Here is a 23,698-nt window from a genome sequence, read left to right on the forward strand (position 1 = left end):
GTGTGTACTGTTTTGAACTCTAACATAATATTTAGCCCATACGTATCTTCATTTCTGTTATATGTAATCCATTTTAATGTTGCTTTCATTCTTATAGCATAAATGCTCATACTTCAAGCATGCTCATACTTCATACTCTACCAACAATCTTTCCATTCAGTAGATAATCATCACTTTAAGAATTTATGATTTTGGAAAAAAAATGGTCTTTCAAGAAGATACATCCAGTTTAAAACTGTAAAAATTAAGATCCCAAATATTTGTAGATACATGGATTTAAACCAGTAAGGCACATTAAAAAATCATATATATGTATATATGGCTCTTAACTTACTAATTTTTATGTTACTGTTGTCTCTTTTGTAACATGGCAAACCTTTAAATACTTTGTAATAAGTATATTTTAATATTAATTAGATGTCATATGTTCCTGAGATTTTACTCTTCTGCAAGTTATACATGTAGCCAGTACTAGCAGTCCCATAATTCAAATATCGTAATTGACAAACTCATAATAAATACTCATATATTACATAAACAAAGCTGTTAATTTATAAGTAGCAAGATTACTTGGATTTCTCTTGATTAGAATAATCTAGACTATGCTACACTATGCTAACGAACAATATGAAGCAAAGCAAATGGTTACCTATTGCTTTTGTAAATTCTGCTCTGGATCTGTGCAAGTCTTGAGAGCAATTCCCCCATGCAGAGACTTAACAATCCAAGCTGAGTGAGTTCAGCATTTCTTTCTTGGGTTTTCTCCACTATCTCCTTGGCAGGAGAGGCAAAAACCTGGATAACTGATCTTACTGCCTCAGTTCAGAGTTATCGACATTATATCTGTTCACATTTTTTTTGGTACAGAATTTGCCAGAATTTTATACAATTTCAAACAAGGCTGAAATATACATTTTTTTGTTCTTTCACCTATTTTGAAAAACTCTTGTCTTTTAATTTGAATACTGAGTCGAATAACACTAGTATAATTGCAGAAATTTTTAGATTTAGATCTTTCAGTTTGTGTTCTGTCATTTTTTAAGAAATTAGTTTCTTATTTCATTTTTCAAATTATGTGACTATATTTTAATGTAAACTTTATTTATTGGCCTTTTAACTGTACCTATTTACATTAGTTTTAATCTAGAGATTACTAAATATATTTTTAAATTTTCTCAGTTTTCTTAAAATATAAGTGAACTTGAAACTATAAAGGTTCATTTACTATCCCTGCCCCAATCCAAACTCTTCTTTATGGTTAGGATATAATGTCAAATATCAATGAAAATATTATATTCGTTGTTCTATATCAACATAGATATTATAAAGAAATCCAGAGGAAAATGTATTTTTAATTTACATGCTCTTTCTCAGAGCTGATGCTACTTATTCCTTCATGAATATCAAAGTTTCCCACCAACATCATTTTCCTTCAACCTGAAAAACAGTTTTCAGTATATTTTACATTGCAAATCTCCTGGCCACAAATTCTTGTTTTCGTTTACCTGAAAATACTTTTATTTATTTCCATTCTTAAAGGATATTTTTTCTGCCAGGCATACAATCATGAGATTTGAATTTATTTCTCTCAATACTTTAAAGATGTTTCCTCATCATTTTCTGGCCTCTATTGTTACTGATGAGAAATCGGCTCTTGTTAGAATAGTGCTTCTCCAGTTTATAATGTAATCTTTCTTTGGATAAGCTCAAGATTTTTAATTTGTCTTTGCTTTCCAGTATTTTTTTTTAGTATAATGGACCTGAGCATGATTTCCTTCACATTTATGCTTCTTGATGTTTTCTAACCTTCTTAAACATATAGACTTATGATTCTCTAACATTTTGAAAATTTGGGGTTAACATTTCTTTTCTGACCCATTCTCTTTTTCTCTTTCTGTGGAACTCAGATTACACACATATTGGATTTTTTTATGTTGTTCTACAGCTTGCTGCTGCTCCATTTATTTCCAATCTTTTATCCTTTGTTTTTATTGAACTGTCATCAAGTTTGCTGATTATTTCTTCATTTCCGTTCTGCTATTAAGCCTATCCAGTGTTGTTTATATTTAAGCTATATTACAACTTTCAGTTTTAGAATTTTCATATACTTTTATGTTTTCAAGTTTTTTTTGTCAATGTTACCTATCTTCTCACTGATTATAAGAGCATTTTTCTTTGTCTCACTGAGAATAATTATACAGCTGTTTTGAATTCCATTTTCTGATAATTCTAAAATATAAAGATTGATTGCCATTATTCTCTTTTATCTTGAAAATGAGTTACATTTCCCTGGCTCTTCACATGTTAAGTAATATTTGCTTGTATCCTGAATGTGATGTTGTAGAAACTTTAGATTATACTCTATTTTTCTCCCAGGAGCGTTGACACTTTTGTTTTAACAGGCAATTAACTTGGTTGTACATAAACCGGAAAAATATTTTCTGCAGAAACTCATATCTTTGTTCAGTCATTTATTTTTATTTTAGATGGGTTGTTTTCCATTTGCAAAGATGGCACTAGGTTCAGTCAGATATTTGTATAAAGTTTCTACAGAGAGGTTTTTCTTCCTCTCCTCTCTCTTTTCTAGGGTTCTCACCATACATTCTGATGGAAGTGGTTGCCCTAATTTCTGTTCTATTCCTCTTCATTTCAAAAAGACTGTGAGTCATCAAAGTTGTGGCCACACAACAGAGGATAACTGCAGTATGTTCACAGACATAGCAAAAGAAAACAAAAAATAGAAATGTGGAGAGTATACTACATGATGATCCCTTCATGTTTCTACCCTTTTCTAGAATCTGTCTCTTTTGATTATATTCCAAAGCCTGTAGGTAGTTTGTTATATTTTTCCAGCATTTATACTACAGTTATCTACGAGAGTAGTGGCCTGCTAAGAACTTACTGAGCCATTCTGAAAGTGGAAACCAGAACTCTATGTTTACAGAAGGGAATAAAAATTGGAAATTGATGAATAATGGTGTTATTGTCTTTCAAAACCTTGTTCAATTTACCCCAAACCCCTCTAATAGAAGTACTGGAGTAGAAGCTTCTTTTTAAAACAGATTGCAAAATGAAGTATTTGTTCCACTTAACATTTGGTGAACTGCACTAAAATAGATCTTAAATAGACCTGGGTTATGTTAATACTCGAAAAAGACAATGAAACATAACTTTTATTTAAAAACTCACAGATATTTCTTAAATGTGCTAATTGAATTCATTCAGTATCAGTATATAAAATGTTAGATCAATACCACACTTTAATGTGGCAATTAATGTAGTAAAATGTGAGAAGCTTTAATATATAACTGCTTGAGAGCTCATTTCAGTATTTTTTACTACAGAATTAGAACAGAAAGAATTCCTTCAGATAGTAAGCCAGAAACTCAAAAGAAGCATGGCTTTTTCTTGGAATGATGTAGTACAAATGAATTCCTTAAGACACAATAATTCTCAGATACAAAACACTGAATATAACTGATGAAAGGGATAACCACAATTTTCTTTTATTTTCCAAAAATATAAGGAAATAGTTTTGTGCAAATTAAGTGAACCATGACATAACATCTGTGGGATGATAGTGAAATGGGTTATTTAACTTGCTATTCAAAACGAAATGTATATGGTTTAATACAGCAAATACCTTCATCCTGGCCTACATTTGCCCTACTAACTACATATACTAATAGCTGACTATCTTTAGTCTGGAATTCAATTCACTAAAAATATCTAAAGCAAATCAAATTAGGAGACAAAGTGCAATGACATGTTGCCAATATAAAATTAATGAACCTAAGTTAGGTTTTTGAGTATGCTAAACATATCCATAGGGCAAGGAATACTTTAGCAAAGATTAAATCTGCATTTTAAAAATAAGCATAAACTTTATGTTACTTTTTAAAAATTTCCTGCACCTCAGAGTTTCCCAAGGCTATGTATTTTGATTAATTGCTTTGCAGTATAATTTTATTATAATGGTAAACTTTCTATTCACAAAAGGGAATTTTAGAGTAAACAGTCATGAACCTGAGAACTAAATGTAATAATTAAGAGACATCTTTACACTTTGGAGATTTACATCTACTAATACATTATTTCTGAAAATGGCTTAATCAATCTTATAGTCTTTATCTATGTTATTTGGTCTTAGTTTATACCTCTTAGTTCATGGGATGTAAATTCAGTCACTGTAAGAAATTTATTTTATTTTATTATTTTAATGGAGTCTTGTTCTCTCAACCAGGCTGGAGTGTAGTGGTACAATCTCGGCTCACTGCAACCTCCGCCTTCCAAGTTCAAGAGATTCTCCCACCTCAGCCTCCCGAGTAGCTGGGATTACAGGCACGCGCCACCACACCTGGCTAATTTTTGGTGTTTATGGTAGAGACAGGGTTTCACCATGTTGGCCAGGCTGGTCTCGAACTCCTGACCTTGAGTGATCCACCTACCTCAGCCTCCCAAAGTGCTGGGATTACAGGCTTGAGCCACCGTGCCCAGCCATTGTAAGAAATTTATTCTAAGACATTTATGAGACCTACCGAAAACAACTATTAGGCTGATGCAAAAGTATTTGTGGTTTTTGCATTACTTTTAATGGCAAAGACCACAGCAACTTTTGCACTAACCATATCTCACACACACATACACACACACACACACACACACACAAAAGAGAACACATTCATACACATGTAAATAGTGGTAGAATGATTCTAAGATGGCTATCAATGATTCTTACCTTTTAGTATTTCAACAAAAGAACCATGGAAGTCCAGGCCACAGCAAGTCAGTGCTTCTAGTGCCTATATTCAAAGTCTTCAAAATCATTGCAACCTAAGATCTAGTATTCCTACTCATATTTCCTTCATCATTGTTGTTGGCAGAATAGTGTCCTAATCCTCAGAATATTTGATATGTTACCTTACATGGCAAATGGGACTTTGCAAATGTGATCAGGTTAACGACTTTGAGATGGGGAGATGATCTCAGATTATCTGGGTAAGCCCAGTGTAATCACAAGAATCTTTGAAAGAGGAAGGCAGTGGGATCGGAGATGGTAGTATATGTGATAATGGGACCAACAAGTTGGAGTGATATTAAAAGTCCATGAGCCATAGAACGCAGACACCTTTTAGATGGTGAGAAAGACAAGGAAACAGTTCTCCCCTGAAACCTCCAGAAGGAATGCAGCCTCACCAGCATCTTGATTTTAGACTTTGATCTCCTAAACACTAAGAGAAAAAATAAATAAATAAATAAATAAATAAACAAACATATGTTATCTTGAACGGCTAAGTGTATGACAATTTATTATAGCATCAATAAAAAAAACTAATTCAGGCAGTAATTACTCTAGCTGAATAGGTATATATAACCTATGAAGTAGAAATTCTATCAGACTTCTATATCCATTAGATTACCTATCAAAAGACACATATTAGAATTTCTGTAGCAGCACTGTGTAACCATCACAACTATAAATGTACATTAAGTTCATCAAAAATTATGAATTTTGGAGTGCCCATAAAGTGAAATGGTGTAAATTAAATAAATAAAACTATACCATTAGTACAGTCAACAACTTAGATGAATCTTGCCAGCATCGTATTAACATTTTGAGCAAAGCAAGTCAGGTTCAAACAAATAAGTAATACATAACTCTATTTTTAAAGAACACTTTTAGGAACAAAAATAATTTTTGATAATTTACAATTTTAGAAGTTGGCATAATGGTTACCTTGCTGAGTTGTTACTGACCAGGAAATATCACAAGGCAACTTATGGTTGGTTCACTTTTTGTAACTTTATCAAGCTGTGTACATAATTCATGTGCTTTTTTGTGTGTCTGTTTTACTTTAATAGGGAATATTTACTTTTTAAAAAAAAGTGTAAGACCTCTTATACCAAACAACACTCTCTAATCCCTAATTAAGAGAGTTGAAGGAAAATCTTATTATACGAGATTACCTCGGTTTGGGCACAGCATCTTGAGGTAGGCCATCCCATAGACACAGGCTCTGCATTACTTACTTGTGTCTGGTTCAATCAACTATGACCCGGAGAGCCAAGGACTCAGTGCACTCACAGGAAGTACTGCGGGTAGGAAAATTTACCTTACAAAGGAACTGCAGGATGTCTGATTAGAAATGTGATTATGATGTTTCACTACAAGAACCTCATTATATAATCAGAATATATGAGGGCAATCTAATTTGATGATCTGAGCTTTTGAAAGGAACTTTTTAAAGCTTTGCAACCCTAATTAAGGTGGTTTGGAAGCAATAACTTTAATGTTGATCATTAAGCATGACACTAGATGGTAAACAAGAGATGCTGAGGAGCCCAGAAATCCCTGCTGTTATTTCAAAAGCAATGCGTTTGAAATAAATTCATTGGGATGAAGGTTCTTCTGACAGGACAAGGTGATCTGGGAGATAGGTAATATTGCCTGTCAGAATAAATTGTCTTGTTTCCCCTTGTGTAGCTTAATTATTAATTAGGTCTCACATTTAATGTCCATTTTTACGTTTTTCTAGATCTCATCGTGGTGCCTAAATTTTACTTGCACAAGCTAGAATTAACTGGAGAAATAGAAAAAAAAAAAGATTAATTTCAAATACTATTATTAGAATTATGTTTTATTTACAAAAAAGATCACGTATAATTAGTTGAACTACAATTATTGTATCTTATTATGTTAAACAGTAAACATGTTTTTAATGGAATGCAAAATTAAACTATTTTTATATTCCTTAATTAAATAATGGAATCTTGAAATGGTTAAAATGAATGGAGCATGTAATTGCTATTACTGAATTTCAATACACTTATTATAAAACAACCTCTATCTTTTTGTTTTGTTTTGTTTTGTTTTGTTTTGTTTTGTTTTTGGTGGGGGAGACAGTTTTGCTCTGTTGTCCAGGCTGGAGTACAGTGGTGCAATCTTGGCTCACTGCAACCTCCACTTCCTGGGTTCAAGCAATTCCGCTGCCTCAGCCTCCCAAGTAGCTGGGATTACAGGCGTGCACCACAACGCCCAGCTACATTTTTTGTATTTTCAGTAGAGACGGGATTTCACCATGTTGGCCCGGCTTGTCTCAAACTCCTGACCCTGTGATCCACCTGCCTTGGCCTCCCAAAGTGCTGGGATTACAGGTGTAAGCCACCATGCCGGCAACAACATCTATCTTTTAGTGTGTTTTCTAAACAGAATTCAAGTTTGGAGGTAATAATCTTTTATTGGAAGTTGTTACATAGCTACCAAATTACAATAACTTATTGATACGTATGACTATGTGAACCTTTTGGGACAGGAAGAATCTATAGGAAAAATAGGGAAAGTAGCCAAATCATATACCATAAGTCAACTTGATTAATGATTTCAGAACCTTTGTACAACTATGTACGCAATAGGTTACACCTAGCTATGCATGTTATGTTCAATCAATCAACAATATGTATGAAAATTTTATTACATTCATTTATAAATTCTAAATTTTCATGAATTTATTCTTTCAACAAGTAATACATAGAGGACAATTTAGACCGTGGTAAAATAACTTATATTAGACTATCCCTTCACCGTAAACAATTGTAAAACACAATATATAGGAGATACTCTTTTCAGATATTAAACAACAGCCAGTGAAGGACTGCAGTTCTTGACAGAAGGGAAAAATGTAACGTGAGATTCACATTTTCCCTGGCTTTCTGCCTGGAGTCACATTCTAGGGGAAAGTGGAGTGCAAGCAAAACCAAGTGCTTTCACTTAGTAGAGAAGGCAGAAATCAGAATTCTGTGCTGCTTACGTAGCTTGAACTGATGAGGCAGAAAAGAAAAAAAAAAAAAACGAGCAAAATGAGGACTTAGAAGTCTGCACGGCCCTGGTCCATGATTGATGCGGCATATGCAAGGTGAATTTTCATAAAGTATAGCAGAATAGCTGCTGCAGCACTGAGAGCAGAATAGAGACACAACACAGTCAGCAGAACAGGAAAATGTTGGAATTCTGGCTCAATCATGGTAGGCAAACTCCACCAAAGCACTCGGTCACTTAGCTGAGACTTCAGAAAGGATAAGTCATCAGACCTGTACTCTATAGTAAATAATATGCTTGAAGACCAAGAGAACATAAAAAATGCATCAGCTCTAACAAATAATAAACCTAAAATGATCAAGAAGATCTACTATTAATTAAGCTGCCTGCCAGAAGAAAATTCAATACTATTCAATGTGAGTTTAAAGCTATTCGATATATCATGCATATTTTCAGGTTTCAGAGGTATATGCTTATCTCCAAACTCATCAAGTTGTAAATGTTAAATGTGTACAATTTTTTCATATGTCAATCATACCTCAATAAAGCAGTTTTTAAAATATGCATCATGAAACAAAATTTATGAGTCATGTGAAGAAGCAGAAAAATGTGACATAAAAATAATTTTTTAGTTAAATTGATACAGACCCTATGGGAACGTAAATATTGAAATTAATGATTAAAGAATTTAAAATAGGTATTTTAAACACGTTTAAAACTCTGAAGGAAAGATAATAGGAGTGAACAGATGGGGAATTTCAGAAAACAATAAAGCAAATATAAATAAACAAATTAGAAACCAGTATAAATTCAAGAAGTAAGTAGTATATATCTGAAATGAGTATTTATGGATAGATTTGATAGCAAAACATAAGTTGGAGGAAAACAGATCAATAAAGTTTGGCCTAATCTAACATTTGAAGAAAAAAATGTTGACTGAAAAATTCCTATATTGGTAGAAAACATTAATGCATTTTATAGTCAGTGAAATCTAAATGGGGTAACATTGACAAAGCACATATTATAGTTTACCTTATAAACCAAGAGTAAAGAGAAAAGCTTAAATGTGGCCAGAAGAAAAAAGTTGCATTACAAAGAGAACAGTGATACAAATGATAACTCCTCAGAAACAGTGAAGGTCAGATGACAAATAGGATTTTTAAAGTGCTAAAAGAAAAACTAACAAGCAATAACAACAAAATCACTGCCAATCTAGAAATCAATACCTGACAAGATATTATTCTTTAAAGAGAAAGTAAAGCAAACATATTTTCTGATAATTCAAAGATAAATGTATCCCCAGTAAATCTGAATGCTAAAGAAAAATGTTCAAATGAGATCTTCAGGCTGAAGGAAGACATATCATGTTCTAGCAGTCTACATGAAATGGAACAATATTGATACTAAGTATATAATACGTCAAAGACACCTATTGCAATCCACGGTTGATCCGGGTGTCCAATAGCATATGGCAGAAGCAATGGCATATCGCATCTGAGATTGGATTATGGAAAACTGTACATGTGTCTTTTGAGGTCTCACTCTCTCTCTTTCAGGCTAGGCCAACCACCAGGTCTTGAGGAGAGTTAGGCAGGCTTTGGAAAGGCCCACGCAGTGAGAGACAGAGGATTTTGAACAACAGTCAAAAGAAACTGAAGTCTGTAATGATTCTCTGAATAAGCCTGGAAGGAGCTTCTTCAGCCGCATTTGAGCTTTGAAATGATTGCAGCTTTATCTGACAGTTTGATTATAGTCTCATGAAAGACTCTGAGCCCCAACTACCCACTTAAGCAGCTCTTGGATTCCTGTTCCTCAGAAATTCTATGAGATACCGTTTGTTGTTGTTGTTGTTGTTTTTTTTTTTGTTTGTTTGTTTTGAGACGGGGTCTCGCTCTGTCACCCAGGCTGGAGTGCAGTGGCCGGATCTCAGCTCACTGCAAGCTCCGCCTCCCGGGTTCACGCCATTCTCCTGCCTCAGCCTCCCGAGTAGCTGGGACTACAGGCGCCTGCCACCTCGCCCGGCTAGTTTTTTGTATTTTTTAGTAGAGACGGGGTTTCACCGGGTTAGCCAGGATGGTCTCGATCTCCTGACCTTGTGATCCACCCGTCTCGGCCTCCCAAAGTGCTGGGATTACAGGCTTGAGCCACCGCGCCCGGCCCGTTTGTTGTTTTTTAATTGCTAAGTTTAAACGGAATTTGCTTTACAGTGATAATAACTAAGACATGATCGTATATTTGATAACATAGATAAAATGGACAATGTACTTAAAAGCTACAAACTACCAGAGCTCAGTCAACGAGGAATAAACTACATCTTTCTATGTCTGTTAAAGAAATTTAAAACATCAAAATTGAAACTGGAAAGTAGTGTATTTTAAACTGAGTGACAAAAAATCAGCCTCAGATATCCAAATATATGTGTTGCAACTAAACCATCACTAAAATAAAACTATATAGCTTTCTACTTTTATGTTAGAAAAAAATAAGAATCTTAAATTGCTGAATTTAAGGATTGAAGATGAAAAGTAACATTATTGAATTCATATTTTTAAAAAATTATTCATCTTAAAAAATGATAAAAAGTGAATTAGCCTAAAGCAAGCAAAATAAAGGAAAAAAAATAAAAAACAGAAATAATCAAATATAAAACAAAATAACAATATAGACAAATCAATGAAACCAGAAGTTGATACTTTGAGAATATCAATAAAATTAATAATACTCTTGCTTGATTGATCATGAAAAGCAGACACAAATTTCCAGTGTCTGGAATGATATAGGGGACATCATTAAAGATACTACAGACATCAAAATAGATAATGTACTAATTTTGATAAAGTATTTTATATCTGCTTAGAGATATTTCACATCTAATTCAAAGATCTGAGTAGCACAACATTCAATTGTAGAGACACTGACACTTGTGGAATGTCAATTGGATTATTTCAGGAAGTTTTTATGTGAAAAACCATGTAATATTTTATTTTTGTTGATCTATGTTATAAAGATTCAAAGAATGTGTTTCAATTTAATTAATGAAATGTAATAACATTTCCAGTATATAGAACCAATTTATTATAATAAGTACAACAATAACAAAGTGTGCATTTCTTGTATCACTGGACTATACTAAGTCTAAGAAAAACTGGTACCTTTAGTTTAGTATCTATAGAGCATACCATATTGCTGGTAGATATATAGGAGTTCAATAAACTGACATTGCATAAAGATTTCCAGTAAGCAGATTTAAATATTATTTATATTATTTTTATAAATAATATTTCTAACTTGTTCAGAGGGAAATACTTCTCATGATAATACTTAAAAGTTGTATAGAACAACATTCAATTTAAGTTAAAAATATAAACAAAATTTATATGTTCAACAAAATTATATAAAAGCATTGTCATATTATTCTTTCAAGAATGCCAGTACAATTAGCTTTATGGAACCACAATTGAGGACATATGCTCCTTTTTCTTTCAAGCAACTTTTATGGCCAAATATATAAACAATATTTCTATTCCTTGTTTCTTGATGTGGCATTATGGTTTTCAAATTTGGATATTTTGATGCACTGTACACTAGTATACTCTCCAAAGAGAATCCTGAGGACAGACTCTTCTGCTTTATGGGTTGCTCAACTTGACTTTTTTTAGACTGAAGTTCATGGCTCTTTTAGCAATAATATTAAATAGATAGTAATTTGTTGACTTGAATAATTTATCTTTGAATGTATTACTTGACTTCCAGCCATGATCATCATTTTCATTTTCTATGGAGGTATATTTTTTCATTTAATCTTTCTAAACTTTTCGTTATAGTGATATTTCTGATATTACTAGCATTTTGGATATAGCAGTTTTTGTTTTGTGGCTGAGGAATAGTACTCAATCTGCAACAGTGACCAGTAACTCGCAGCAGTGTCAAACACAGTATCTCATAATTACTTGGTAATATGTGGCAAGAATGTATTGAAATTGTTTTAATAACAAGTGTGTTTTATTTTTTATTTATGCAGGTTAAGCTTACTGGAAAATTCAACACTAAGTAGTTTATATTAAAATAGAAATAAGTATTTTCGTGCCTTAAGTATTGGAGGGGTAAATTTGAGAAGTACCGGTATTAAAATTGAGAAATAGAAACAGAATATCTATAAACACTTTTTAATTAGCTATTAAAGGTCTATCAAATCAAAAGCTGTTACATAATGTTTTAAATTATTACAGTGCCATAAATCTGGAGGATAATTATTGTGCAGTTTCTGGCTTATGAGACAGATTCAAGTAGCTATTTGGTCTGTGTCATAATAGAAATGGGAGATCACCGAAAGGATTGAAGATGAAAAGTAACATTATTGAATTAATATTTTTAAAAAATTATTCATCTTGATCTTCAATGGAGAAGATGTACTATATTCAATCGGGTATAGAAATATAAGAATGAAAGAAAGAAACACAGTTACTTAGTTTTCCTAGTGATGCAGCAAAAAGTTAATAGCTGCTATGGGCTAGGACAATGTTTCTTAATGTGTGGTCCAGGGACTTTTGGGGGAAGATGATGAGACACTTCAAAGAGTCCAGTAGATCAAACTTTTTTCATAGTAATATAAACATAGGATCTACCTTTCAATTGTAGTGTCTCACAAGTGTGCAGTGGAGTTTGCCAGAGGCAATGTAATGTATGCTATTCTGAGGAATGAAATGCAGGCAAAAGTCATGGGAAAGCAACTAACTATCTTCTAAGTCAGAAAAAAAGAATTTGTAAAAATGAACAATAAAGCCAGCCAGGCGCAGTGGTGCATGCCTGTAATTACAGCATTTTGGGAGGCTGAGGTAGGCTGATCACTTTAGAGCAAGAGTTCAAGGTCAGCCTGGCCAACGTGAAGAAACCCCATGTCTCCTAAAAATACAACAACAACAACAAATTTACCCCTCCAATACTCGAGGCATGAAAATACTTATTTCTCTTTTGATATAAACTACTTAGTGTTGAATTTTCCAGTAAGCTTAACCTGCATAAATAAAAAATAAAACAACAACAAAAAAGCCGGTGTGGTGGCACATCCTTGTGATCCCAGCTACTCAGAAGGCTGAGGTAGGAGAATTGTTTCAGCCTGGGAGACAGAGACTGCAGTGAGCTCAGATTGTGCCATTGCACTCCAGCCTGGGTGACACAGTGAGACTCTGTCTCAAAAAGTAAATAAATAATAAAATAAAACAATGCCACTTTCTCACTTAGTTTTGTTTTGGCAAAAACAGGCTTTTCCAGAAAGTGTGCGAACAAGGAGTGAGTCTATTATTCCCACTTCTACATTAATATATTTTAAAATTTTCAATTTTACATTACAACATAGTATGTGTCAGTAGATCTAGCCAAATACACAAAGGCTATTGAGGATCCTCAATAATATTTAAGAGTATATAAAGATCTTGCACACAGAATGTTTGAGAACCAATGGACTAGGATTCCGGCATCTATAGGATAACCCTCATAATTTTAACCTGCTAATTCATACAGCTTTAAATCTTTCTTCCTGAACTCCCTCAGCTTCTATATACCATCACAATAACTTATGCTAATTCTATATTTCTTTTCATAACTATACAATGTATACTATTTTCAGAGTGATCAGATCAAATACTTGGGTTTGGCACTCTCAAATTTTATATCCATTCCATTCTATTTGAACATTGGAAAACTAAATTCTAAATTTCTCACTATGGTGAATATTACTTTGTTCAATCAAACCCATTCTCCTTTTTTTAATAGGAATATGAGGCAATAAATTGTCATAAGGTTTACACTGATGTAATATGAGAGATGACCTCTGTTGTATCTTTTAAAGTATAATTGTCCTGCATTCCCACACATTGCCTGTTGCTCATGCTAAGTGCAAATGAAGATAATCAATGTTGGCAGCCAGTTGTTGTAAGTGGCAGAACAACCTACTATCCTGACCAGAGATTATCTACTCATCAGATACTGTTACATGAAAATAAAATAAACTTCTACCTTCCTTAGCTACTGAATTTTGAGATTTTATTTGTGTATTTATTTATATTTTATTTTTTGTCATCAGATCTGCCTTTATCCTGTTATAGTAAACTTGCTTAGACAGTAAAGATACTTTATATAATTGTTTACACTAGGTCTCAAAATATAAATAGAAATTGTGCCAAAAGTATGCAAAAGTGCTGAAACCAAACAGATTATTCAAAATTATGTTAATGTAAAATCTAAAATGAATGGAGTCAAGTCCATTATTCAAAGGATATATCAAAAAAGTGCATTAGCAGATTCAGATGAAATTGAACTGTTATTAAGGATTTGAGGGTCTGAAATATAAGAGCAAAGTTGGGGATGCCAAGGAACATATGCCTTTTTCTCTCAAGAAAATCATCTAACAACTGTGACTCATGAGTTGTCTTACTCTGTTTTATTTTCCTTTAGAACAATCACCAATATTTGCAATATATGTATTTTCCTATTTATTTGTTGTTTTTCCACTACTGATACAAAAGCTCCAGAAGGGCAGAAAATTTTTATCTGTTGTTAACTGCTGATTTCTAATGATTAACATAGTGTCACACAGAGAGAGGCTCAATAAACATATGTTTCTTACATTAATAAATATTTTAATTTTTCATAGCAAAGATGCCTTTAGTTTTGTGTCACTGCTATATCTCTATTTGTCATTTTTGCAAATATGCATTAATGTGATTATTTAATAAGTGCATATTACACCAAAATATGGAAAGCTCCAAGGGGGCATGAATCATGCTTATTTTTATTCAACAATACATGTCCAGCACCTTCCACGATAGTTGGCTTATCTTGGAGACTCCATAAAGATTTGTTGAGTAAAGGAAAGAACTCTTTGGAGTATTTGAAGGTGGGCAGAAGTAGAGGATTTTTCCCTCCTATATGGTTCTAGAAGACTGAGACTTGCTGGGTATTAAATTTAAAGGCAGACTTTTAATATTACATATCCCTTGAGGTAGGGAGAATCTAAAAATATCAACATATATCTTTTGTTTATTTAGTGTTTCTTTTAAAATCTGAGTTACTGATGGGTCAATTACACACTGATTTTAATGTAAACTGAGACATAGGCAGAGTATCTACTTTAGAGTATATTCAGTGATTAATTATTGACTGACTTGTAGTTTGATTTCAACTATTGACTGATCTATGATCAAGAATAATCAAAACCCCTATGATCTGGTTAGTCTATTGCTCTTGTGTTAGTATATTTTAAAAAAATTGTTGTAGAGTGTCTTAGGTTTATGAAAACAACAGGGACTTTCATTTCTATCATTTCAGATAATAATGGAAAGGGAGTAGGTGGTGTTGATAGAAAAATGAAAATAAAATTAAGTGACGGTCGATTGTATTCATTTTTCTTGTGATGTGCTGACAGTTATATGCCACTGATTTTCAGCTGGTAGGTCTGAAACTAAATTGCCACTATCCTACTGGTTCTCTGATGTCCTGCTGAACCAGGTTGTAGGTTGGAGTTTTAATTTCCTCTACCTTCCAGGATTCTTATTTGGTAAGTTCACTATGGAAAAAGCATGTGAAAATATTATCAAGGTGACATACATAACTCCAGGAAAAGAAAAGACTCATTGAAAGAAAATAACCCAAAACATCTTTAAATTTTTTACCACTAGCTGTTTATGACACTTTATGACTGTGGTAAGATGAGTTATAGTATAACAATGGATTTTTAATAACTGGTGATTAACAACTTTTAGAAATTTTGGTACTTAGTACAACTTTAAAGGATATTTTTATAGAATATACTGTGGTTTTGTATACTCGATATACACACAATATTGTGATATCTTACATTACAATAAGAGAAATGCTGTTTAAATTTCCCTTCAAGAAAGGACATCTTGTACAAATGCAGTGGGTTGGAAGACACCTAATCCAGTCTACACCACAGTCTGAGGCTTTCGCAGCCCTACGAAGAGACAGTTAACCAGATCACCATTATGACCTGATCATTCCATCTGTTTTCTCCTTTTCCTTTCACAGATGTTATGACCCCAACAGCCCATCACACTATTAACTTCTCGGTCCTCTTCTTGAGCAACTCAATTTACTTACTATGATTTCTATGACTATATTTTTCTAATTCCAGAATCTTTATTATGTTTAAAATGTTTAGACATGTTTAAGTACTTTCTCATGTTACTTAAGTGCAGCTCCTGCTTTATCTGCATTTAATGCGTTCATTCAGCAGAAAATGTTAAGTCCCTGATATATCTAGACATGGCACCAAATACTGTATTAAATTACCAGAGATATATTTGTGTGGGAACTACATTAAGAAAATTATAAAGTAATGAGTTTTATAACAGAGGTAAGCAACAAATACTGTTGATATAAAGGAAAGACTGGAATAACCGGAGTATAGTAGCCAGTTTCACGTGAGAATAGTAATATGTGTAAAAGCATAGGTGACCCCAAATGATTAGAGGACTTTCAGTCTAAGGTTTAGAGAGCCATTCTTTGTTCTTCTATTAGCGGTCTTAGAATTGACAGGAAGATACTTAGACTCCATGGCATTACTCTTAAACTTTATGGATGACGGAACTATTTGAAAACCCAATAAAACTGTCATCAGTACCTATCAAGGACAGGTGCAACAAACCACCATGGCACATGTAAACCTGTGTTAAAAACCTGCACATTCTGCACATGTCTCCTGGAACTTAAAGTAGAATAAACAAAAACTGTCCTCAGGAAAAATCTATGAACATATACTAATATCCAGGTGAATAAATATTGCCATACAGACATCTTTTTCTGCATTTGTAAAATACAAAATTTGCATGAAATAATTTTAAGAATTTTACATTTAAAATCACATTCTCTTACTTTTTTTCACTTTCACTTTCACTTGGAATTTTCAAGTGAACCTTGAAAATAAAATTGTCAACAAATCTTAGAGCATGCACTACATGTTATGTACTGTCCCGCAAACTGGAATAAGGGATTAGTTAAATTGGTGTAAATACTTGCTCTCAGGTACAAGGAAATGATTACAATTTTTTTGCATTGCATTTTGAATGGGAAGCACAGTGAATATTCAACATGTTGAACTCTTAGAAACTATGTAGACTTTTGATTTCTAGTTTGGCATATAGAATTCTAGAAGTCACTGTTTTGTCCTAATAGCAAGTAATAATCTGAAAAAAAAAAAAACTAACAAATTAAGAATGCTCTTTAATCAGAGAAATAGCATCATAGAAAAAGCACTGTCCCCCAAATTGGATAGATCAACAGGCAAATGCAGAGAATCAGAGCTTGTTGGAATAGAAATCCATGAGCACAAAACACTGTAGGAACCAGTGCCAAAGTAGAGGAATCTGAACTAGAATAACGAATTGTTGGAAGCTCAGCATGAGCAAGCCTGAAGAATAAAAACTCCAAAAGGACCTAATCATTTGGGGCTATGAATAATTTGTGAGTTTTTCCTCCAAGAGCTCAATTTGATTCTTGCATTGAATACATGAAAAAAAAAGAAAAAATCATCTACTTGTGCCATGGTAGGGAGAGGGGTGATGAAACTCTTTTTGATATGGCAGAGCATCCTATTCTTAATAAGAATCTGCCCTCGCCAATAAACGATTTAACCAAGCTTAAACTGCTGGCATTTAATCAGAGTCTAACTAACCTAGAAGGAAAATGCCCAACTCCAACCCACTTTAGCCATCCTGTCCAATCAAAAAGGGTAAAGAAAAATTAAAAAACCATGTGAGAAACTTACAATCCAGAGGTACAAATTCACTAAAAGATGAGACCTAATTATAGGACTATAGAATGGTTCTCTTCCCTTTACATCTTACCATAACTTTTCTAAAGGCCTATTACATCAGTTCCTTTGACCCAGTATATCATGTCTGGCTATCAAGAAAAAAAAAAAAAATAAAAGACATAGAAAAGACAAAAGACACAATTTGAAGAGACAGAGAAAGAATCAAAAACAGACTCAGATATGGGAAGGATATTGGAATTATTAGACCAGAAATTTAAAATAATTATAATTCAAATGTTAACAACTATTGGATAAAGTAGACAATATTCAAGAAAAGATGGACAATGTAAGTAGAGAGGTTAAAAATTCTAAAAAATATCAGAACCAAAAAGCAATGCTAGAAATCAAAACCACTACAGAAATGATGAATATCCTTGAAAGACTTGCTGATAGACTGGATGATGGACTTATTAATGGCTGAGGAAAGAATCTCTCAGCTAGAGAGAAGTTGCCAAAACTGAAAAGCAGAGGAAAATATTTTCTCGAAAAGAAGAGAACATTCAACAACTGTGGTACGATTACAAAAAGATGTACCTTACTCATAATGGGAATTCCAGAAGTAAAAGGGAATGTGTAGAGAATAGAAGTATTTTAAACAATGATGACTGAGAATTTCACCAAATTAATGTCAGACACTAAACCACAGATCCAGAAATCTCAGAGAACACCAAGCAGGATCAATGTCACGAAATTACAGCTAGGCACAGCATTGGTAAACTAGAGAGAAATCAAAGATAAAGAAAAAATATTGAAAGAAGCCACAACTGAAAGGATAAACCAAATACCTTGTATACGAAGGAGCAAAGGTAAGAATTACATTTGTTTTATCCTTAGTAACCATGTAGCAAGAAAGAAAACAATGGAGTGAAATTTTTTTCAATGTTGGGATAGAAAAGAAACCCACCAACCTAGAATTATATTTTCAGCCAAATTATGTCACAAAAGTGAAAGAGAAGTAGACTTTCTACAACCAACACAAATTAAGAGACCAGTCTTGTAAGAAATATTAACAGAAATTCTTTAGAGAAAGGGAAAATGACGATGGTCAGAAACTTGGATCTACATTTAAAAATGAAGAGCATTGGAGCAGAAATAGATGTGGGTAAAATGAAAACCTTTATTTTTCTTATTTTTAACTGAGGTAACAGCAAAAGTTGGTTCAAAGTAATAATAGCAACAATATATCTGATTATATATTATACTTATATATCATATAATTATATATCATATATATTATATATATATATTATACTTATACACATATGCACGTGTGTGCTATGTAAAATTAAATTAAATTACAGCAATGAAACATGATACGGGAGGGAGGAATTACTTAGGAATTTTTGTTATTATAACGTATTCACACTACCTATGAAGTGATACAGCATTACTCGAAAGTGAATTTGGGTTTCTTATAAATGTATATTGCAAACTTTAGAGCAACCACAAAAAAAAGTGTAAAAAAGATAACTAATATGACTAATAAGCTCATAAAGGAAAGAAAATGCAAACACATAATTCCGCAGTTAAAAACATAAAAGACAGAAAGGAATGGAAGATAAAAATAGAAACCAAGAAAAGAAATAGAAACCAAGAACAAGAGCAACAAAAGAAAACACTAGCAAATATGGCAGACAATCCAACTCTATAAATAGCTTCTTTGAACATCAATGGTCTAAATGCACCCATTAAAAGTGATTATTAGAGTGGATCAGAAACAATAACCAACTATATATTGTCTTCTAGAAATCCATTTTAAATATAAAAACACATATAGATTAAAAGTATATAAATGGAGAATAATATACCATGATAACACTAATCAAAATAAAGCAGAGTGCAGATACAAGGATTTCAAACAGAGCCCATTTCAGAACAAGGAAAATTATCACGAATTAAGTGGGGCATTATGTAATGATAAAAATATCATTTTTTTCAAGAAGACATAAGAAAGTTTAACATACCTATATGTAATAACAGAGCATGAAAATATGTGAGAATAAAAGTGATAAAACTAAAAGGAGAAATAGATGAATCCCCCATAATAGTTGGAGATTTTAATGCACCTCTATCCATCGGAAAAAAAAAAATCGGTAAGGATAGGGTTTAACTCAAAAACACCATCCATCAACTAGATATAACTGTCATCTATAGACTATTTTATTCAACAATCAATAGCAGAACACATATTCTTCTTAAGGTCACATGGAACATTCACCAAATTGATCACATTCTAATACATAAAACACACCTTGTATTAATACATTTAAGAAATAGAAATTATATATCTGCTCTCAGACTACAATGAAATTACATTAGAAATTATTAATAGAAAAAGGGCTACAAACTCTCACAATATTTGGAAATTAAACAACATACTTCTAAATTACACATTTCAATGAAGAAATCTCAATAGATATTTTAAACATATTTTGAACTAAATAAACATGGAAAGAAAATGTATCGGCCGGGCGTGGTAGCTCATGCCTGTAATCCCAGCACTTTGGGAGGCCGAGGCGGGCAGATCACGAGGTCAGGAGATAGACACCATCCTGGCCAACACTGTGAAAAACCGTCTCTACTAAAAATACAAAAAATTAGCTGGGCGCAGTGGCGGGCGCGTGTAGTCCCTGTTACTCGGGAGGCTGAGGCAGGAGGATGGCGTGAACCTGGGAGCCGGAGGTTTCAGCGAGCTGAGATTGTGCCATTACACTCCAGCCTGGGCGACAGAGTAAGACTCTTTCTCAAAAAAAAAAAAAAAAAGAAAAGAAAAGAAAAAAGAGAAAACGTATCAAAATTTTTGGAAGCAGTAAAAGCAGTGGTTATAGGGAAATTTATATCACCTACTTCTGTGTATTACAAAAGCAAACCTGTTATAAAATCAATATTTTCACCTTCCACCTTGGGAAATTAGATATAAAGAGAAATTAAGTGCAAAGAAAGCATAATAAAATAAATAATAAATATTAGGACAGAAATTAAAGAAACTGAAAATAAGATATCAATGGAGAAAACCAACAAATTAGAAATTGGCTATTTGGAAAGATTAATACAATTAGTAAAACCTATAAACAGGCTAACTAAGGAAAGAGAAAGAAATACATTTAAAAAGTCGGGAATGTTAAAGGGAACATCACTACGGATCACATGGACATTGACAAGAAAATAATAGAAAACTATGAATAACTTCAAGCCTACAAATTTTATAATTTAGACAAAATGAAAAAATACCTTGATAGACACAATCTACCATAACTCATATAAGAAGAAATAGGCAATCTGAATAAACCTATATTTGTTAAGTAAATAAGTCAATAAGTAATAACCTCTAAAAATGAAAAGGTTCAGGCCCAGACATGTTCAGTTGTAAATTCTGGTAAACATTTAAGGAAGAAATATTGCCAGTTCTCTACATTTTCTTTCACATTTAGAATCAGAGATAATACTTCCTAACTCGTTTTATAAGGCCATCATTGCCTTATAGGAAGACAGTGTGGTGATTCCTCAAGGATCTAGAACTAGAAATACCATTTGACCCAGCCATCCCATTACTGGGGATATACCCAAAGGATTATAAGTCATGCTGCTATAAAGAAACATGCACATGTATGTTTATTGCAGCACTATTCACAATAACAAAACTTGGAATCAACCCGAATGTCCATCCATGATAGACTGGATTAAGAAAATGTGGCACATATACACCATGGAAAACTATGCAGCTGTAAAAATATGATGAGTTTGTGTCCTTTGGAGGGACATGGATGCAGCTGCAAACCATCATTCTCAGCAAACTATCGCAAGAAAAGAAAACCAAATACTGCATGTTCTCACTCATAGGTGGGAATTGAACAATGAGAACACTTGGACACAGGAAGGGGAGCATCACACACCAGGTCCTATTGTGGGGAGGGGGTAGGGGGGAGGGATAGCATTAGGAGATATACCTAATGTAAATGACGAGTTAATGGGTGCAGCACACCAACATGGCACATGTATACATATGTAACAAACCTGCACGTTGTGCACATATACCCTAGAACTTAAAGTATAATAAAAGCTAAATAAATAAAAAATAAATGTGCAACCTTTAAAAAAAATTGTATTCCATAATAAAATGATTTTATTGATTTAAACAAACTCTCAGTAAATTATAAATAGAGGAGCTCTTCCTTAATTTGATAAATTATATCTATAAAAATCTTACAGCTAGCATCATGCTTAGTGGAAACTAGTAGCTTTCCCACTAAGATCAGGAAAAAAGTAAGTGTATCCTTTTCTCACAAATGTTTTTCAGAATCATATGGGAAGTCTTCACTAATGCAATAAGAAAAGGAAATTAATATATACACATAAGAAATGAAAAAATAAAATTGTTTTCACTTCACAAGTGAGATGACCATCTATATAGAAATTCCCAAAAAATCAACAAAATAAACTCTGGAAATAATAATCTATTACAGTAGATAATCTTGCAAGATGAAAGTTTAATACAAAAAAAGTAAATTACACTTCTATATATCAGTAACTTACAAGTGGAATTTTAAATTTTTAAAAATACCATTTACATTATTACTCTCTCCAAAAAATAACATATTAAGGTAGATATTTAAGAAAATATCTATACAAGAAAACAGTAAGACTATGATAAAATAAGCAAAATAAGAACTAAATAAATGGAGAAAGATTTCATGTTCCTGGGTAGGAAGGCTCAATATTGTCAAGATGTCAGCTCTTCTCAAATTGGTTAATGTAATTCCAGTCAAAATCCTTGCATGTTGTTTTATGGATATTGATGACTGTTTCTAAAATGTATAGGGAGAGGCGAAGGAAGGAAGGAAGGAAGGAAGGAAGGAAGGAAGGAAGGAAGGAAGGAAGGAAGGAAGGAAGGAAGGAAAGAAAGAAAGAGGGAAAGAAGTAGGAAAGAAGAAGGAAAGAAGGAAGGAGGCAGGAGTGGGAGGGGGAAACGGAGGGGAGGGGAGAGGAGAGGAGGGGAAGGGAGAGGAGAGGAGGGGAGGGGAGGGGAGGCAGGGCAGGGCAGGGTAGGGCAAGGAAGGGAAGGGAAGGGAAGGGAAGGGAAGGGAAGGGAAGGGCTGGTCTTCAAGTCTTGCCATAAAGCTACAATAATCAAGACAGTGGGTAAGGATATTGGTTAAAGAATTGACAAATAGACTATCAAAATAGAATAGAGAGCTCAGAAACAGACCCACATAAATACAGTCAACTGATCTTTAACAAAGAAACAAAGACAATACAATGTAGAAAAGATAGTCTTTTTAAGAAATAGTGCTGGAACAACTTGTTACCCACATGGAAAAAAAAAAAGAGAATCTAGACAAAAACCTTATATACTTCACACGAATGAACTCAAAATAAGTCACAGATCCAAATACAAAATACAGAACTATAAAAACTCCTGACAGATAATGTAAGAGAAAATCTGGATGAACTTGGGTTTGGTGATGACTTTTTACATGCCACCAAAGTCATTCTTCCTGAAAGTAGGAATTGGTAAGTTGAATTTTATTAAAATTAAAATTTTCTGCTCTGCAAAAGAGCAAAAAAGACAAGCTGTAGACTGGGAGAAAATAATTGCAAAGACATATCAGATAAAAAGCTGCTATCCAATTTATGTGAAGAACATTAAAAATTCAACAACAAGAACACACACACACATACACAAAACCCAGTTAAAAAATGGGCCAGAGACCTTATCTCATCAAAAATATATACAAATGGAAATAAGCATATGAAAAGTTACTCTTCATTATATGTCATAATTAAAACAATAATGAAATATCACTACGTACTTATTAGAATGACCCAAATCCAGAACACTAACAACATCAAATGCTGGTGAGAATATGGAGCAACCGTAACTTACTCATTGCTGACTGGAATGCAAAATGATATTACAACTTTGGAAGGTAGTTTAGTGGTTTCTTACAAAACTAAACAAACACAATAGAACTTAGCAGTTGTGTTATTTGGCATTTACTCAAAGGAGCTGAAAATTTGTGACCACAAAATAACCTGCACATGGCAGCTTT

At 33.1% G+C, this 23,698-nt stretch overlaps 1 long non-coding RNA gene across 1 annotated transcript in view; it reads right to left on the reverse strand.

The window, feature by feature from the left end:
- The window catches only part of LOC105487782 (uncharacterized), a 122,264-nt gene that overhangs the window by 3,134 nt on the left and 95,432 nt on the right, over positions 1 to 23,698 (reverse strand). The window contains exon 5 of the long non-coding RNA XR_011621387.1: positions 4,739 to 5,231. This is a non-coding gene — a long non-coding RNA (uncharacterized lncRNA). The remainder of the gene's footprint in view (positions 1 to 4,738; positions 5,232 to 23,698) is intronic.

Source organism: Macaca nemestrina, chromosome 3 (assembly GCF_043159975.1).
Source record: "Macaca nemestrina isolate mMacNem1 chromosome 3, mMacNem.hap1, whole genome shotgun sequence".
Taxonomy (NCBI): domain Eukaryota; kingdom Metazoa; phylum Chordata; class Mammalia; order Primates; family Cercopithecidae; genus Macaca; species Macaca nemestrina.